Raw genomic sequence first — 19,266 nt, 5'->3', positions numbered from 1 at the left:
TTGAGTTGTTAAGTTTTTTGATTTTTGCCAGGATATCTTCTTCCTTTGTTGTGATCCCCCACGGCAAGTCAGTCCCCTTTTTCCTTTTTCGGAGGCAGGCACTCTCTATATCGGGCAGTGGTGCATATAGGTTGGAGAAGTGGGAGATCCAGCTCCCTTCTCCTACACAGTTTTGTAGGGCGGTAGTAGATGACGTCATAGTTCCCTTTATAAGGGTCCAAAAGTCTCTTGATTTTTTCCCACATAATGTTTTTAACATTAACTCCGAATCTGCCTGGTAAAGGGAGTGCCTTTTTTGAATTATCCAGGATTTATAGTTCCTATTGGCGCTCTTCCAACTTTCATGCGCCTCTTGTGTAGCGGATCTGATCGCCATCCGCTTTAGTTTTCGTACAGTTCTTCTTCTTGTAACTAGTTCCTGGTTATAGGCATGAAGATGATTCATTGAGATCTTTTTGGTTTTGTTTGTCGTCTTCATGTATTTATTTAACAGAAGAGTATAATCCATCGTCTTCTCTGACTTCTTTTTTTTTGTATTAACTTCCCCATCCATTATCCTGGAGTATTGTTCAGAAATCTGCTTTATTGCGTTCTCCGTCAATTTTAACCTGGATTCCTTGATGTTCACATCTATTTCTTGGTTGAAGAGCTGTTGGGGTTTCTGTGAGTTCGCCCACCTTATATGCTGTAAATTGTGATCACTATTTTGAGTCCTTACTATCGCAAAACTGACTATTGTTCCCAGCAGCTCCTTGGACACAAATGTGTGGTCTAGTGTCCCTGATTGTTCCATTCTTTGCCAAGAAGGGATCATCAGGTTTTTATCTGATCGTACCCAATGCAGGTTGTGCAGGTCTCTTGAACTCAATATTCTTTCGAGTTGTTCACCTCTTTTCAAGATTGGCGCAGATTTTGATAAATGTGGTCGTTGGTTTCCAATGTTCTTGCATATAGCATTGAAATCCCCTGTGATTATAGTGTGATTACACGTTTGGTTTTCCGCATTTTCATCTAGAATATTTATAAGATTTTCCAGATACAGCTCGTCCTTGCTCGACTCTGGGTTCCAGTACGTGTTAATTAGTAGTATGCGCTCTTCCTTTTCTCTACTACTACTGTCTATATATTTCCAGGATATTATTAAAACTTGGGATTGATCGTAAGTATTTTTTTGTTCTATCACCTCCAATCCAATACCTGATCTTATTGCTGTAAGTAAGCCAGCAGTGGGATGGCCTTTTAGGCCCTGTTTTGCAGGTATAGCGAATGTAGAATATCCATCCATTTCTGGTTTCTGTGTTAACCATGTCTCCTGTAGACATAGTATATCCCATTGCCCCAGATTCACGTCACTCTTTACAGTTAGGTGACTGAACCCTCGTGTGTTCCAAGAGGCCATTTCTATGAAAAAGTTTCTCCGTGTCAATAAGGAACATTCTTTTACCAGTTGATCAACCTGAGGAATCCCGATCAGGTTTTCTGGTTGCTAATTGAGTTTTTTTATATATGTGTCCGACACTTTCCATGACCAGTTTGGCGGTGATCTCCTCACAATATTTTCCGCTCCATGGCTACTCTTATGGGCCGAGTCTTTACTTCCTCTTAATCCATGTTGGTTTTCTTTTTCTTTTTTCTCCTTCACTGGGTGTTTTTGATTTTGTTCGACATCACCCGTCCTTTCCCTTCCTTTTAGGTTTCCCCATCGAGTATTTCCGATGTTTTTACGAGGAGTATCTTTTGTCTCATCCTCTTGTCTTGACGTCTTAATCCGTGATTTCCTTAGGTCATATCCCAGGATATCAAAGTTTGCTGTTTCGTTCTCAAGCATCGTTTTGATAACTTCTGACTTAATATGTAGATATGAGCAATCTTTTCTCCCAGTTTCACAAGGTTCTACCATCTATAAATCTCGATTTTCGACGCATCGTAATCTTGGAATCTGTTTGAATAGGTCGATAATTGTATTTCTGTTTAGAATTAGATTGTCTTTAGACCTTTTTTTCCGTTCCAATCGAAAGATACATGAGCTTTGTATTCTAGACGAGTATGGTTTGTCGGTTTGTTCTTTATTTGGTGTGTTTTGCCTCAGATCATTACTACACCTTGATTTCCGGTTTGTCGGAGAGAAATTTCTACCCATGGTGTTCCTGGGTTTGTTTCTAGGTGGAGTAACCCTTATTTCCTTCTTCTGGTCGGATTTCTTTCTTTGAGCTTCTTTCTGGCCTGCTGAACATTTCTGTGTCCGTTTGCTTTCCTCTAGGGTTAAATTTCCTTTCCCTATTGTAAACAGCCTCTTGTCTTGATTTTCTTTTTTATTATTTGCAACCTTCTCAGCCTCTCCCGATTTTTCATTCTCTCCTATGATACGAACCTTCTTCTTTGGTTCCATTTCCATGTTAGAGAGGTCCAGTATGACTGCTTTTCTTTTAAATCTTGGAGATGCGTTATTTTCTGTTTCGTATTCGTCCACTGTGTATACACTCCATTCACTTATATCAGTTCCTGAATCTATTGTCTCGTCAAGTGGTTGACTACAGTTAGTAATAATTTTATTTATTGTCTTAGTGGCTTTTTTTTCCGTGCACGTTTTCTTTCTTGTTTGTTTAGACTGGCTATTATCGTTCACTGTACTTGTTAATAATTTTGGACTGTTCACAATTGATTTTTGATTTGTGAATATTCCAAATGTGAAATTTGTTTTATTTCCTGCCTCTTTCTCTTTCCCCTTTTGGGTTATAACCACTTTTTCTTTCTGTTGTTTTGTCTGCTTGTTCTTTATTTCCAACCCGTCTTGGGTCTCCTTTCTTACTATTTTGGTGTTTCCATTTGGTTCTTTTGAGGACACTTTTTTCCCACCTTCTATCACTTTCTTCTTCTCCAGATCTAAGTTCGTCGGTGAAATTCCTCCGTTATCTTTCTCTATCAGCCCATCTTCATGTATTTTCAGTAGCCTGTCTTTTGCTGTTACATATCCTTCCAGATATGTTAATTTCGTGTTCATGAGGGCGATCAAAGAAGTCTGGTCCCTTGCTGTATCGTTTAAAGCCTTGTATAGCTTTGTGAAGGGTGCTAGCGCTATGGTTAGAGTCGACATTATTGACATTAAGTCTGTTTTTTGTGTTGGGTCGCTATTTAAAGATGAGGGTTCTTCACTACCTCTTCTACTAGTGAATGATGTTTTGTTTTCTGCCAACGTTTTCGATTGTGGCGATCTTGTGTTTCTGTTTGGGTTTCTAGCTGTTCCGCCCATTTCGTCATTTTTGCTAAGATTAAATTCAGTTTGTATCCCAGCTTTCTCTATATTCCCAGAATTTGCGTCTTGCGTTAAAGCTGTTGCCTGTGTTGTAACTGACACTTTTTTTATTGCCATTGGTTCTGTTAAAAACAGAGTGGTCTGAGTGCTGATAGCTGATGTTTCAGGCCTAAGGGTCTCGATCTCCTTCATTTGTGATGAAGGCGTGGTGGATAGGATCGCTTTTTCACTGAGTAGACTGTGTCTAACGGCCGGCTTCTTAAAATGCCATCTAACCTGCGCATTATTAACTTCCTTCACTTCTTGCCCTCTTGTATCCTCTCTCTCTGTGACTGGCGTGGTGTCACAGTCTTCCGTCTGTAGCACACTATTTAGTAGATCTGCGTCAGATATTTCTTCTTCTATATACTTTTCCTTGAGTTCTTTAAGGCCAAAGTAGCTTTTTATACAGTCTGCCTTTGTTAGATTCAGCAAGGTCGATTTATAGGCTGACTTTTTTTTTTTGCCTTTGAATTTAGGTGGGTTAATCAGTAATTTGCAATACTGTTGTTTCTGGGATTTCTTTCCTTGCTTCCTTTTACCACCTTTTCCACTTTCCATTGATATGGACTTTGTTTTTATTTGGTCTTCCGATTCATATCTCTTGGAATTATCCTCCTTACCTGATCCTGTCTGTATTTCTTGCGTCGTTTCGACTCCTCCACTTACGTTTTTCTCTTCAGACATTTTGTCAGTTATTATATTTGTATCTAAAGATTCATCCATCTTGCTTTTAAGAAGTTGATGTAGACGATCATATAAGGCCGCGTTTGGAGTTGCAGCGATATCATCGTTATAAAAAGCGTCATGTATCGATGTTATTTCTTCTAATGACTCATCCATGATTGCCGTTGTTTTTGTTGTAATTTGTATCTTGCCGATTGAGATTTGTCTAGGAGTTGAGTGCATTTCCACTATGATTTCCATTTTTTGATTTGGTATCTGGGTTTGCTCAGGAGGATTGTCGTCTGTTGCAGGCGAGGTCAAGGTGTTATCTTTTTCTAAAGTTTCCTCAACTGCTTTTTGCAAATTAGCTGCGTTTTCGGTATGTTGATCAGCCACCTTGTTCTCTCCCTCCACCTCCCCCAACTGTATTTTTTGCCTTATATCCTTCAGGCCTTTGCAATTTGTCTCCGCATCCTGTTCCATCGGCGGCTCTTCAGTCATCTCTGCTCTGGCTTCCGATGTTATTTCCTCTATTGGAGGGCTTGGTTCCGCCTCCTTTGCTAAATTAGTATTTAGGGTAGCTCCTGCCTTTTCAACATCTCTCACCATGCATGGTATTGTCCCTTCGTTGACCAGATGTTCCACCTCTTTTACCCCTATATGGGTGTCAAAAGAATGGACTCCCCCTTCGCATACTCCCTCCTTTTCAATGTAGTTCGTAGATCCAATTCCAGTGGTGCTCTTCAGGGCACTCCTGAGTAAGGGCCCCTGATTTCCCACTTTCCCCCCTTCTTTTTCCAACTGCCCCAAAATTGATTCAGCTTTCCTCGCGAACCACGAGGTCTCATCTCTCTTAGCGGTAGGCCATTTTATTTTGGACTGCGTCGGGTCTCTCATCAGGGCCTTCGAGTGTCTCCTCACCCTTTTCGATTTCCCCTCCAGCATGCCTCCTTTTCTCCCACTTGGACACTGCCCAGTCGCCTGTGGCAGAGACATGTCAGCTGGCAAATGTGTGGAAACCGCCTCATGAGTGTTGGGAGGTGGAGGGTATAGAGGCAGCGTGGAGACCCTACCTTCCTCCGTATTCTCGTGGGGAATTAGGTCAGAGGGAATCATAATCCCTACTTCTTCCTTTTCGGGGACCCCGTCTTCGGCCCCTCCCGAACCCTTCTTTTCATTTAATTTCTTACCTTCCAGACAATTGGACCTGTCCATTTTCAAGTGCACGCCCACCTCGCACTCCACTCCTAATTCGCATCTTGGGATATGTAGTGGGTTCATCTTCTCCTTTGGTGAGGTGGGACTCATCCTAGCCTCCTATTGCCTCCAGCCACGAGCAGCCCCACAGCTCCAAACAGACTCCCAACAGACTTTGCCTCCGCCCTTTTCGCGACTCCGGGCTTATCGCCGCAAGGGTGACGCGGCCGGCCTTTAATCCAGCTGGTCAGGTCACATGATCAGTCACGTGATTCGTCTCTTCACAACAAGAAGCTGAGATGCAGTGGTTTAAAGGGCCAGAGCCCTAGTCCAATCCACTCCGTGGTATATAGATGTAGCTCGCCTCACTCCCAGTCTCTCAGCCTGCGCCACGGGCACACGCAGGTTAAGCACAGGAATGGCACAGGGGTCACAGCTCCACAGACTCCACAGACTCCCAACAGACTTTGCCTCCGCCCTTTTCGCGACTCCGGGCTTATCGCCGCAAGGGTGACGCGGCCGGCCTTTAATCCAGCTGGTCAGGTCACGTGATCAGTCACGTGATTGGTCTCTTCACAACAAGAAGCTGAGATGCGGTGGTTTAAAGGGCCAGAGCCCTAGTCCAATACACTCCGTGGTATATAGATGTAGCTCGCCTCACTCCCAGTCTCTCAGCCTGCGCCACGGGCACACGCAGGTTAAGCACAGGAATGGCACAGGGGTCACAGCTCCACAGACTCCACAGACTCCCAACAGACTTTGCCTCCGCCCTTTTCGCCCTTTTCGCGACTCCGGGCTTATGCTCTCCTCCACACACAACTTCTTAGACATAGTTTGCATCATACCCTGCCACCTGCTCAGGCCCTATCCCACTTGACTGGTCTGAGAACACTGCCATCCCACTGTCAATAACCGACTATACCACGGCCCACAAAGTTGAGGCTAAATGCCCCATCATTATGCACCACTCATTCAAGCCATCCCAGTCAATGAACTAGAAGCAAACTTCGCAGACTTCCCTATAACAGGAAAAGCGTCTGTCCTCCTAGAAATATTCAACAACTCTTCTATTAAACTGGTGGACACACATGTTCTGCTAAAAAAACTGCCATGCTAAGACCAAACCATCCGCCCCTTTGGAACATCCCTGTGCTTGCCTCCAACAAATGTTCAGTCAAAACCCTAGAGAAAAGGTGGCACAAACATAGTAATCCCAGAGGTCTCTCCAACATCAAATCTCCCTGTGCTGACTGTAGGATTCTGACACAGAGCAACAAAGCTCCTACTACTCCGCCACCATCATGCCAGCCCCTAACATGAGCAAATCCCTCTTTGAAGTAGTGAAGAATTGTGCAAAGCTCTCAACCTCCCATGAGATGCCAGCAACTCAGGAAAAATGTGCCGGAATTAGCAGCTTTTTCATTGAAAAAATAGACAAACTATTCAAATCAACCTACGTCAGCCTGAGCCACTGCCCAGACCTCAGCGTACTCCCTTCCCTTGCCTTCTGGACCAAGGGGGCACGATCTTCCCACGCCCCTCGGCACTTCAGATTAAGGAAAAGGCTGGCACTGGTAATGTAAGAAACCAGGGAGGGGAGGGCTGTGAACTTAACGGCTTCTACTCAAATAAATGATTGCATGCTTTATTGGTGCAGTACACATTCGAGAATAGCCGCCATCATAGATATTTGCCATTTTGGAGCACAAAGCTTAAATGCAGCGCAGCAGTTAGCATCCCAGGCCTAGGCAGTGAGCATGAGCAAGGGAATAGGATGGATCCCAGGCACTGATGTGAATGGCCAGAGCTACACAGATCCATAAACCCTTCTTTGCCCTAAAATGTTGCCAACCTTTGCACCCTGGGACGAATGTACCCTGCAAGGCCATAGGAGGAGGGCTGAGCGTCTTTCTCTGATATAATCCCACGAGAACGAGGGCATTGGCCTCTGACCCCCACCATTCTCAATTCTAAGTTATAGCACCCAAAGCCTTTGCATTAGGACCTCTGAAATCCAATGTACCAGCCAGCGCTAAACCACAGATCATAAACTCCGGATCGATCTAAACGATCATAAAGCAAGGCCTTCCTTCCTTCACTTGAAAGTCACGTTAGTTGTGCTGCAAGGTACAGCAATAGATGAAATTATAGCCCAGAACGAGGGTGGAAGACCTTGGAGAGGTGCCGCCCTTCCTGGGAGCGACTAAAGTATGTGAGTTAGATTGACCTTGACTTTCCCCCCTGTTCCCCTTTCTGTTTGTACCAGGTGCACTGCTACATAGATAGAGAAGTGTTGTTTACCTTGCAAAATAATTGTCTATCACTGTGCTTGCAACTGATGACAAATGCAGCATCCCCCACGTGGGAAAACATGGATGGATGGGGCTGGGGCCAATGACCTGGTATCCCCCATGGAGCAGTTGACCTATGTTTAGGGTCTCACCAACCAGCCGTGGAGGTTTCTACTGTATGCACTGATGTCCCTGATGACACTGTGTACCTTCATAATGTGTTATGTGTAGGGTCTCACCAACCAGCCGTGCAGGTTTCTACTGTATGCACTGATGTCCCTGATGACTCTGTGTACCTTCATAATGTGCTATGTGTAGGGTCTCACCAACCAGCCGTGCAGGTTTCTACTGTATCTACTGATGTCACTGATGACTCTGTGTACCTTCATAATGTGCTGTGTGTAGGGTCTCACCAACCAGCCACGCAGGTTTCTACTGTATGTACTGATGTCACTGATGACTCTGTGTACCTTCATAATTTGCTGTGTGTAGGGTCTCACCAAGCAGCCACGCAGGTTTCTACTGTATCTACTGATGTCACTGATGACTCTGTGTACCTTCATAATGTGCTGTGTGTAGGGTCTCACCAACCAGAGCGCAGGTTGCTACTGTATGTACTGATGTTACTGATGACTCTGTGTACCTTCATAATGTGCTATTTGTAGGGTCTCACCAACCAGCCGCGCAGGTTTCTACTGTATCTATTGATGTCACTGATGACTCTGTGTACCTTCATAATGTGCTATGTGTAGGGTCTCACCAACCAGCCGCGCAGGTTTCTACTGTATGTACTGATGTCCCTGATGACGCTGTGTACCTTCATAATGTGCTATGTGTAGGGTCTCACCAACCAGCCGCGCAGGTTTCTACTGTATGTACTGATGTCCCTGATGACGCTGTGTACCTTCATAATGTGCTATGTGTAGGGTCTCACCAAACAGCCGCGCAGGTTTCTGATGACGCTGTGTACCTTTATAATGTGCGGCTCATGCAGAATTTGGCAGAACATTCTGCAGCAGCAGAGTTCTTTTTTGGTGCTTTATCCTTTTATAGGGAACTAAACCGTGTTACCCTTGCAAGAGGTGTATCGGGCCATTAGTAGCATAAAGATGTGTAGAAGGATAGGCAAGAGGCAACGCCGCGTTGTGGCTTCCAGTGGCTGCAATGAAATAAACTACCCTTACATCAACTCAAATTCATGAAAGTGCTTCTAAGTGATTAATTCACTTGCAATTATGTCACGATGTACCTGCCAACATGGGTTTCACGCATTCACTTTCCCACGCTCTGGAGTCATATATCCCTTTAACAAATATACAGTGGCTATGCATATTGTTTGCTCGAAAGAACAAGTGCACTTCAACTGCTAGTAATTTCATAACTCATGTATTACGGAGAGTTGGCCAACTACTATATATTCCCTGGCTACACGCCTTAAGTGAAGCTCCTTCTCACAGCCTTTCAGCAACATTCCCTCTCTACTGTCGGTTTTCATTGTTTCACTTCTTGTTCATCAGAGACAGAGTTACAGAGGAAATGGCATTCTCTCGAATATTCCCATCTCATATGATGGGCGCGTTGACGCAGCCCTTCGGATGTGCACCCGAGACCTTTCAGGGAAGTAGTGCATGAAAGACGCTAAATACAGGTGTTTTGTGTGTTGCTGTATGGTTTTGAATTACATCGTTCTCTGTTCTACTGCGCGCCTGATTTATCTGTGAGGAACAGAAACAATTGACCAGCCTTCCGATTCCTGCCAGGAAAGACATTTTTGTGTTCCCTTTAAACTACCTGCGTCGTCCCAAGGGGCTTGTTGCCTAGGAGCTGGGAGTAATAGCAATTGTAAAACACCTTCTTTCACACAACTACAATATCAGGTCACTGCCAGGGAAATCCTATCCGCTGACGTGCTCATGCCAATTCTCTGTATCAAAAAGGTTCAAGTCACTAATTGCTTGCAGGGCAGACACACTGGACATGATCGCTAAGCGGCTCGGATAAGGAAGCATTGCCGCTGCAGGGACTGCTGGACTGCAAAGTCTTCCTAACTCGGGTAAGGCTATTGTTTATGCTGTAGTTTGGGTTCATGAACTACGGTAGATTGCCTATATTGTACAACAGCTGTGCGTACAGTATGGGATGTTGCTGACAGAATGAGGTGCAGCACTTAGAAAAGAATGGAGCTTGGGGGCGGTTGAGTCCAGACTAGGAAAATAAAATGTTATGACAGGTAAGGAATACGCCATTGGGCTGTTTTCATGTTACGTACTTATACTACAGCTATTTTGTCAGAGGGAGTTTATGAGAATTGTCCAGAATTTTGAAATAATTTGTCACATGCTGTAGCCGTTGGGCTGCAGGATACTAGATCACACCTCCTCCCCAACTTGTAACCGAAAATGCGTTTGTACTTCCAGATTATAGCAGGTAGAGCTATAATTGAAGTAGAAAGAGGACGACATGAGACTAAGGGACTGATTCATGGCACTTTTTTTTAACGCGGTACAAAGTCACTTGGCACTGGGTGCAAGGTCACTTTGCACTGCCAACAGCCACCTTGATTCACAGAGCGGTGCAAAGTGTTTGTCAGTGCAACATATCTTTGCACTGGTGCAAAAGTGGTGCAAAGTGCCTTTACACTACAGAAATACAATTTGCATTGCTCTGTGAATCAGGGTGTCTGTTGGCAGTGCAAAGTCACTTTGCACCATGCTAAAAATTCCATGAATCGGGCCCTATGTAGGTTCGTCGAAACTTCACATGTTTTCAGACACAAATGTTCCTGATAAAATTAGAAAGATTTCTATTCAAGCCGAACATCACAAAATTAGCTCTAGGAAAAATAAGTTAAATGAAATAAAAACGCTGCAATTTTCCCTTTGGAAGTTCATAATCCCGCTGGTACCTGGGGTATCATTTTGCTTCTCCTGAATACCAGGACAGCTCACGGCAATGTGCTAATGATGTGTGCCCTTTATTAGAGCCAGCCGCCCTTCAATTTCTAGCAAAAAAGGGGTTTTCGTTTTTTCTCCAGTTTCAAAACGGTGTGAGAACCTGATGGACTTTCGATTTGTGTGCTTCAGAAACGGAAAGGTCTCCGTTAAGCCTGCCTTTACACCTAGCACACTCCACAGCTCAGGGGGCGTGCAGTGCAGTGTTCCATTTCCTTCTTCCAGTAAGGATGACAAATATGCAGATGGTTCAACTACGCAGTCTACACGCAGTGTTTACAACATTTTATTGAGTTATATTGTTTTTGGTGTGGATCTTTTTTTTTTTAAACTGTTTTATAACAACCATAAAATAAATAATGTGCCATTATTTAATCAAACACTGTTGTTTGTACAAGTTAGGTTACTAGGAAAGTAAACATTTCTGAAGGGTGTTAGGAATAATATTACATTATTAAAAGGCAGGCTCCTTTGTAATATTAACTAGCATACATAGACCAAATAATCGAAATTCACTGGTTCAGCAAAGTCAACGTATTGCCACTAACCAATGGCAAATTTTTTTTGTATGTGGGTTGGTATTTTGATAGTAAATCACAACTGAAGTCAATGGTTTAGCAATCCTGTCTCGACCCAGACATCGTTATAACACAACAAAGACAGAAGAAATGTGTTGCAAATTATTCCTAAACCTTGATTCCCTACACATAATTCACTGTCCCTACAGAAAGTCTCTTTATCCCTCAAGTGAGTGTTCTCGCCCCTAGTGGTGCGCTGGTGCATCGCCTGCTAGGGTTGGGGGATAGTAGAGAGATCTCGTCCTATCCTCTCTCGCTACTGTTCTCGGGGGGAGGAAATTACTGACGGGCCCATTGGCCAGTACACAACCCCCAAAAACTTGTAATACAAGATAGCTGCACCGTGTGAAGACAGGGTGCAGGACTTGCATACTCCAGCACAAATCAATACTAGGGACTCAGTAAGTTGGCAAAGGGAAGTCCGTTTAATAATACATACATCAGCTTATGGTTATCAGCAGCATCGTCTCGCCCTGACTTCCTGGAACTTCAGTCACACAGCCTCTTTTATTGGCAAATTCCGTCATCATTGACGTACACTTCTATAAAAAACCATCATGCAATATAATTGGTTGGGAAAGGTAACTTAAGCATAGGTGTTATATCTGTATATGAAAATAAAGCATACAGATTGGATAACTCTTATCGGGAGGGCATCTATGCCCATCCCTCTACACCACACGTGATTGACGTCACTACAAGTACGACGTCACATTGGTTACAGTCTCCATAGGACCCTAGATTACATGGTCCATTGTGATTGGGCAAGTTACACCCCTAAACATAAATCTCCACTTTAATTAGCAGCATGCAGAATAGACACTCTGGTGCCTGGTGTCCCAAGATTCACCCTGTCTCCCTTCCATCAATCAGTGGTTTAGGGCCATGTGTCAATTAGTTGGCTGGGTATGGCCTCGGATCTGTAGTCTCTTACCAGGAAAAGTTATGGCACCCTCTGGTTTTGGATGATATCAGGTGGTGGTACATCTTCACGCCTGTCTGGTCATGTGTTGGTCCACCGTGAATCTGCTTCAGTTTCCAACATTTTGTGCATTTAATTCTGTATGCGCTTGGCCAACTGCATGGGCCTCTCGTATCCTGACCTTCACGGCGGGCTGGAAAGCTCTGAAGGTGGAGCCTCATGAGCTCATGCTCACCTCCCTTTCTCTGGTTGACCTCGATTTCCCCGGCATGAGCCATCCTTTGTGAAGTTTCGATCCCGCTCTTTTCCTCAGCTTGGGCCTGGATATGAAACTTGGCCAGTCAGGCCTTGGCCGCCTGCAAGTACTTCTGTTTATACAAAATGGAGTTGCACGTGTACATTGTGCTGTATTGAGGTAGATGTATACAGTCAGCGCTTGCCGCTCTAACTTCTACTAAGCACTGCAAGCAGACTCTATTACTTAGCATCTTGCGTTTCAAGCTTATTTACACATGTTCAATAAGGCGGTTGCTTCCATCTTGTCTCATTGCACCATTCTCATACGTTTTTCACAGTGTCTTTCCCCTTCGTCCATTACAATTATCCTTGCAGTTGTCGGCACTGGCATGCATAGCTTTCAGTAGCCACTTCTGGTTGTTCTCGGGGCTGCCCAGGTCCTTAGTCTGTTTCCATTTGCCTTCCATTAAGGCCTCCGGGGTTTCCTCGTGGACAGTCTGTAAATACTTGTTGTTTCGTACCAATGGCAGGTACGGTTGTCTGATTGGGTACCGTGCTGCCCAGGGTTGCCTGGTTATGGGCATTTCAATAGGTATTGATCTTCTAATGTACACAGGGCAGGGGCCCATTGCAGCCCTTTTTTGGTTCAGCTGCTCCTCGTACGTCACATACCTTGGCGAGTACCTTACTGGCAGCTCGCAATGGGGGGCAGGGGTGCAGGTCGTGTCTGGGACCTCCTCTACACTCCCTCCCTCCCCCTGGTCGGTTCATCGACCACTCCTACTTCCTCCTTTATATTCAATTTCTTTGATTCCTCAGCTTCTTGCTCATCGTCTCCTGGGTTTACACAAGATGGCGTGAAAGTATGCAATTTTGGTGTCCATATCTGTATCACCCCTTTCAAGCTTCCTGCTGTTTTCACATGCTCATCCTTGTTCCAGGTTATCAATTGACATTGTCCATTTAGACTGCAGTAAATCCATTTGCCTTCATACCTTCTTCGTTTCTTGGGATAAGTGAATTTTGTTCCCTCTGGTGCAAATTCACTGGCCTTCACGAAGTCCTTTATCTCCTCATCTGTCAGGTCTCTGGGCTTCCAGCCTGGTTCGACATCAACCATAATTATCATCCCAATGGCCTTCTTTGCAGTTTTCTGGCACTGTGTGATGATTATCTTGATAACACAGAATCTTAGCAGCACCATTGCTAGCAAGGCTCCCAAGAACTTGAATATATCCGCTTTCCATTGCGGGACCCATGAGAATAGGTTTCCAAACCAACCGTCATCATCCACTTCATCCGTTTCATCAGTCATCTGGTTTTTTTAAGGTAGTCAATATGCTTATGGCCTCTGTGAGGGTTCCATTTTCCTCATCATGCGATGGTGTAAATGTGCAACATGATTCTCCGATTTTTGCACAAACACCCCCATCCATTGCTGTGATCATGTCAAGCACATATCTGTTCTGGAGGGTCATCAGTCTAACCACTCTCAGCTCTTCTTTGATCGCATTGAATCCTTTTATTGTGGTGTTGATGGTCTGCAGTAACTCCCATCTGGTTATCTGCAACCATTTAGCATTCACTCCAATTTGGATGTGTGGCAGGAGCATTGTGGTGAATACTGTTGAAGTGAGACTGAACAGCCTGTGTTCGTATGGAACCGCATAGAATGCTTCTTCTGATTTGGCAGAAAAGGAGTTTTCTCTCTTCATTCTGGATATCAGCTCTGCGGATCTCCTCCTTCTCAGATGAGAATCTGCTTTCGGGAAGCTGTCCAGACTCAGATCATTTTTTGGAATCACCAGTGCAGGAACATGGACAGTGACCAATGTACATATGCCCCCCCAATTTCTTGGCAGTCTCATGTATGCTTTGGATCCACACGCCCAATAGCGGTCCATCAGGACTGCGGGTCCTTGTGCCATTCCTGGTGCCTCATATATTCGTCGACAGTTTTGATTTTCCCCCATTTTCCTTGTGCCATTACTTCTGAAGCACAGTTTCGGGTTCTCCAACGGTACTATTTGCAGGGCCCCTCCCTGCCTTCGACCCATGTTAACAGCTTCACCAACTTCGCCATAGAGGTTTACATAACCTCTGTGAGTTTTCTACTGCTTCCTTGCAGGCTCCAAGGACCATCCAAACTCTGCACATTACGACTCCTTCCTCCCATCCGTTAGGGGAAACTACTGATCCCCAGATCTGCATTTGTCCTCGGTTTTTCCATATTTGAGCTCCTTCTGCCGTTTTCCCTTGGACGTTCAGTCTTGAGTTTATTTCCCACCTTATTCCTGATTCTTTGACGTCAGGGTTTTCATATCTAATAACGTGATTCTTGGTGTGCGCCCTGTTTCTTGTTTTGATGTCCTGGACAACCCCGTCTTCATCAGGGTAGTCCTTTTCATTGGCCCATATCAATGAGGCATCTCTTCCCATTAATTGTCCTCTGATGTTGCACATAGCTATGTGTGACATACAGTGTGCTCTGGGGACATCTTCTTCTACAGCCACGAAGATCTTGGACTTTCCCATGCTGTATGGCAGGAGTGCACAGACGAAACATTCTCCTTCTGAAGGTCTTCTTCCAACTTCCTTCATGTGTTGGTACCAGATATTGTTTCCAAGATGGGCTGTGCTGTCCAAATAGTCATTAAGTTAATTGTCGGCTTCATATGGGCTTCTCTTGATTCTCAATGTTTTCCTGTAATTAGCTATCACTATGTCTTTGAATGCGTCTGTGCTGCTTTTCCGCTCAGGAAGCTTCTCAGGTATTATCCTCGGTGAGGCAGGTTCCATTTCCTGCCCTGCAGTAATTAGGGGAGGTCTTGCATTTCTTTTCCTTCCCTCATGCATTCTCTTGTAGACCTCCTCCCATCACCATTGCCAAGTCATCCTTCCAACACGTGGCGGTGTCGTGGGTTCGGTAGTTACTTTTGGTGTTGGAGCAGGTGTGCACGTTATCACAGTTGCTGCAGTTTTCTTGCTCAGCTCTTCGTGTAGCTTCTTTGCTCTTTGTATGAGCGGAAACACATACTTGACTACCACATGTGTGTTCCCCAGGAGTTCTTTTGTGGTTTCCTCTGTTCTCTTGAGGGATTTTGTCATGCCATCTCTGTCTTGTTGCTCGCTTGGTTCTCTGTTCTCTGGAGCTGTTCGTTTCACAGGTATCTTTTTGTTTTCTGTCGGTTCGGCCTGGGGTCTCACAGCCATTGACATTTGCCTTTGCTCGTGTGCACTCAGTGTGTGAGTGCGTGCTGTGGAAAGTGCTATGTTGTAATTCATTCCGTGCTGACCCTGTCTCCAGCTTTTCTCACCATTCATTACTTCAAGTTTGTACGTATTGCTGCTAATTACATTTAACTGTAAATCATTTTTCTTGGAACAGGGATGACAATATAAGGTCTGGGTGCCTTTGTTGGGCCCAGACGCTCATTACCTGGTGGATGCACGGACATTGGGATGCTTCGTGCACCAATAAAAAATGCAGTTAACGACAAAAATACTACAATAATCATTATACATATACATAAATTTGCGTTGAAGGACAGTTTGCAGCACCTCCTTCCAGGAACGCGGGGGCACCCATCCACTGGTGGCACAACTAAAGTACTGTTTTGGGCCCCCATCTCGAACAAGTCGATAGTCAATAGTTTATTTCTTCTCTTATCTTGATTTCGTTACTTAAAAGTTCAGCAAACACTAAAGTGACGGGTGCAGCTTAATGTCCCCCCTCTTGCGGGTGATGACGGAAGTCTTTCGTTATGGAGTACCGATCCTTTGCTAGACTATGGAATAATTTTAGACTACCGTTTTTTGCACATCACCTTCTTCTTGCATTTGTGTATATAATGCATTCCCAGGGCACCTTCCCAATTCGTCTTGGCCCTGAGGACATGCAGGAATTTGTTTGCAGTGACACCATAAAAGGGTGGCTTCGCTGCACATCATGCATAGATAAACCATTGAAAAAATAACACCAAAAATAAAAACAAAAGTGAACATATGAGAAGGTAGGAAAAAATAAGAAAAAGGTTGAAAAAAGTAAACACGGCAGTGAAGTTCGTTGCTCTGCTCCTTTCGCTTGGTTCTTCGAGGTCGAGTTGCTGCAAAGTCTCTCTCTCCCCCATTTACTCCACTGCGGGATGATGATGAAAAACAGAGAAAAATAAGAAAAATAGGAAAATAAGTTCAAGATGTAGTTATCCCCTTTCGATTCGTTCTACGTTGGAAGCATGAAGAACTGTGTCTTTGGCTGGGGCTTCTAAAGGGTTTTATCTTGGATCTCTCCTTTCTAAGGCTCGCCTCAGCAGCGGATGTCCATAATTGCTTCTTAATTGTGATGCAATTGCTCTTAGGAGCCTGTTAAGTTGGGCATTCTTTGCTGGATCATTAAGAAAAGTGGGCACATCGACAGTGATGGGTCTACCCACTAGTTCTGGAAAGTTCTCAATGAGGTGAAAGAAGACTGTGAAGGCAATTCTGCTGTCTTCGGGTGTTAACGACATTTGATCTGTCTCTTTGGCTCCATACAGGTCTTCCATGCAGTGCGATCTGTTTTTACCTCCTCGATCTGTCCCTCACCGGATAGTTTCACTGGAATTCTCTCAGAAACTCCCTCTGAAAGCTGGACAGTTCCATTTGTAGCTGTATACTATAGAAGAGTGTTCCTATCTTTCTCGCGTTGGCAGGGTCTCTGAGGAAGGTGAGGGTGTCAACCTCGGCAGGTCTCCCTACCATTTCCGGAAAGTCATTTACTAAGCCGAAGAGGACATTGTGGGCTAGTAGGCTGTCCTCAGGGGACAGGGACATTTATTCAATTTGCAGGGTCTCAATCACATGCCTTGCTTTTGCTTTGAGCAGTCTTTGCACTTGCCTGCTGCGTGGATGGCTACCACGTTATTTAGTTTACTCCATATCTGGTTTAGAAAATTATTGTTTTGGGGATCTCTGATGAATGTCAGTGTATCTGTGATCCTCCCGACAAGTTCTGGGCACTCCTCAATGATTCGAAAGAATAACGTGTAGGTAACTTCGTCAATGACTGCTTGAGGCGGGAGCATTGGTCTTTGAATCACTATGCTCAGGCAACTCGGCAAAGACCTCTGCGATGACAGTCAATATTTGCCTGATTACCTTCTCGTTTTCTGGGTCTTGAATGTATTCAGTGACACTTGTTTCTCTCCCTATGAGTGACGGGTATGACAGTACCACCAGTTGGAAGTAGGTTAGCACATCCCACGTGAGGCTTCTGCTGGGATGAACCATATGATCGCGAACAAAATCTTTATGCTGGGTCCTTCAGAATAACAGTTTCAATTCTCAGGAATGTCCGGTTCTGTTGCTTACCAGAGTCTTAGGTTCTTCAATGCTTTGCGTCGCTTTTAAATGTTCATGAGCTTAATGCTTTTGCTGATATGAATACGTGTTTTTCTTCATTTACCCTGCACCTTTGGCTGCACAGGGTGTTTGCTTGCTTCTTATTGTCTTTTTATGCCTATAGAAAAGGTTCAGTGTGGATAAGATTTTCACAAAAGTTCTTTGGTGGCTACATTGAATGTTCATTTAATTGTCCCTTGTTCACCTTTCACTTGGTTTGAAGAACTGTCTTGTTTTGAAAGTCTCACTTTTATATTTTTTTTCCACTCTTGTAACTTGTCTGCTCATGCGTCCTTCTTCCTTGCCATAGATCTTGTCTGCACGTGCTGAGGTTCTTCTCCGTTGTCTGCGGATTCCTCGGCAGTAGATGCAGTAGGAGTGCCTTATCCTATAAAGGGCTTGACGTCATTCAGGAAGATCCAGGCTCTTCTTCCTTGTAGCTTGACAGCGGACGGGGTGCAGTCCTCTACAATGAAAGGGCCATTAAATCGTGGTTCGTCCCATTTCTTCCTCGTAAAGTTCCTCACCAAAACGCTGTCACCAGGGAAGAGGAGTGGCACTCAAAGTGTATGTGCTGCGCCTGTCTCAGCACCGTCTGTTTTCGGTTTGTGATGTGCTGTTCCCTTTACGCCGTCGCTGCAGCTGGCCTGAAATGACAGATGTACTAGAGGTAAGGCAGTCAAGGTAATTCTTCATTTCTTCTCCCAGAACCTCCCTAGCAGGCTGGGCATCACATCTAGCCCTATCTCGGGGGGTAAAAGGGGTTCTCATTCTTCTACCAGTGATAATTTTGTGCGGTGTGAGGTGATGGTCGGAGCCTGGCTGGTTCCGTAGCGCATATAATGCCAGTGGTAGGCAGTGCAGCCATCCCTTCTTTAATGTGAGCTTCAATTTGGCTATCCTTTCTTTCAACAGGCCGTTGAGCCGTTCGCATATGCAATTTCCTTCTGGGTGATACGCCGACGAGAACTTGTGCTTTATACCAAGCAACAAGCTAATCTGCTCAAATACTGAGTTTACAAAATGGGGCCCGTTGTCTGCCCTCATAACCTCACACCCCCCCACCTGGGGAAAACCTCCCTCACCAGGAATTCTGCAGCACAGGCAGTGTCAGGGTGTGTACAGGGCCCTGCTTCTATCCATCTAGAGAATGGACACACCACGACAATTAAGTACCTGTTCCCATTACAAACCTGAGTCATATCGACATAGTAGATATGCAGGTGCTGGAAAGGCCCTTCAGGTCTGAGAATGATTCCTCTCATCACCTTCAATGTGTGCCCAGAGGTGAATTGCTGGCAAATTATGCAATTGACCATAAAGAATGCAACATGCTCCGCTAGATTCGGCGTGAACCAGTCTTCTGAGAGCGTTGCCGCAAGATTTTCTTTTGACATATGGAAAGGGTAGTGGAGCTGTTCTAACACTACCTTTAGAAGGGTAACAGGCATTACTGGTTTACCAGTGCTGTCCTGCCTCCATAACCCATCAGAGGGGTTTAAGGAACACCCTTGACGCTTCCATAAATTCTTCTCATCCTGAGGTGCCTCCCCCTGGAGTTCCATTAACTGTGGCTGCCCCATATTGCTATAGGCTTCTGGAGTGGCTCGGGCTATCATCATTCGTTCATGGGTACGTGCCACCTCCACGTCCATGATTGTCTCACCCTTGGATGCCATGCGCTTTGCTTCGTGTCCGCTTCATGGTTTCCACGTGACACGAAATATGTTCCCTTGGTGTGAGCGGTGCACTT

The 19,266-nt window shown here is 44.8% G+C and overlaps 1 protein-coding gene across 1 annotated transcript in view; it reads left to right on the top strand.

Annotated features, from left to right (window-relative positions):
- Window positions 1–8,904: 8,904 nt before the first annotated feature.
- The window catches only part of LOC138516660 (proton channel OTOP1-like), a 682,031-nt gene continuing 671,669 nt past the window's right edge, over window positions 8,905–19,266 (top strand). The window contains exon 1 of the mRNA XM_069631959.1: window positions 8,905–9,499. The gene's annotated coding sequence lies outside the window, so the exon portion shown is untranslated. The remainder of the gene's footprint in view (window positions 9,500–19,266) is intronic.

Source organism: Ambystoma mexicanum, chromosome 6q (genome assembly GCF_040938575.1).
Source record: "Ambystoma mexicanum isolate Mex_15411 chromosome 6q, UKY_AmexF1_1, whole genome shotgun sequence".
Classification (NCBI taxonomy): Eukaryota; Metazoa; Chordata; class Amphibia; order Caudata; family Ambystomatidae; genus Ambystoma; species Ambystoma mexicanum.
This window is presented reverse-complemented; position numbering and strand designations above follow the sequence as displayed.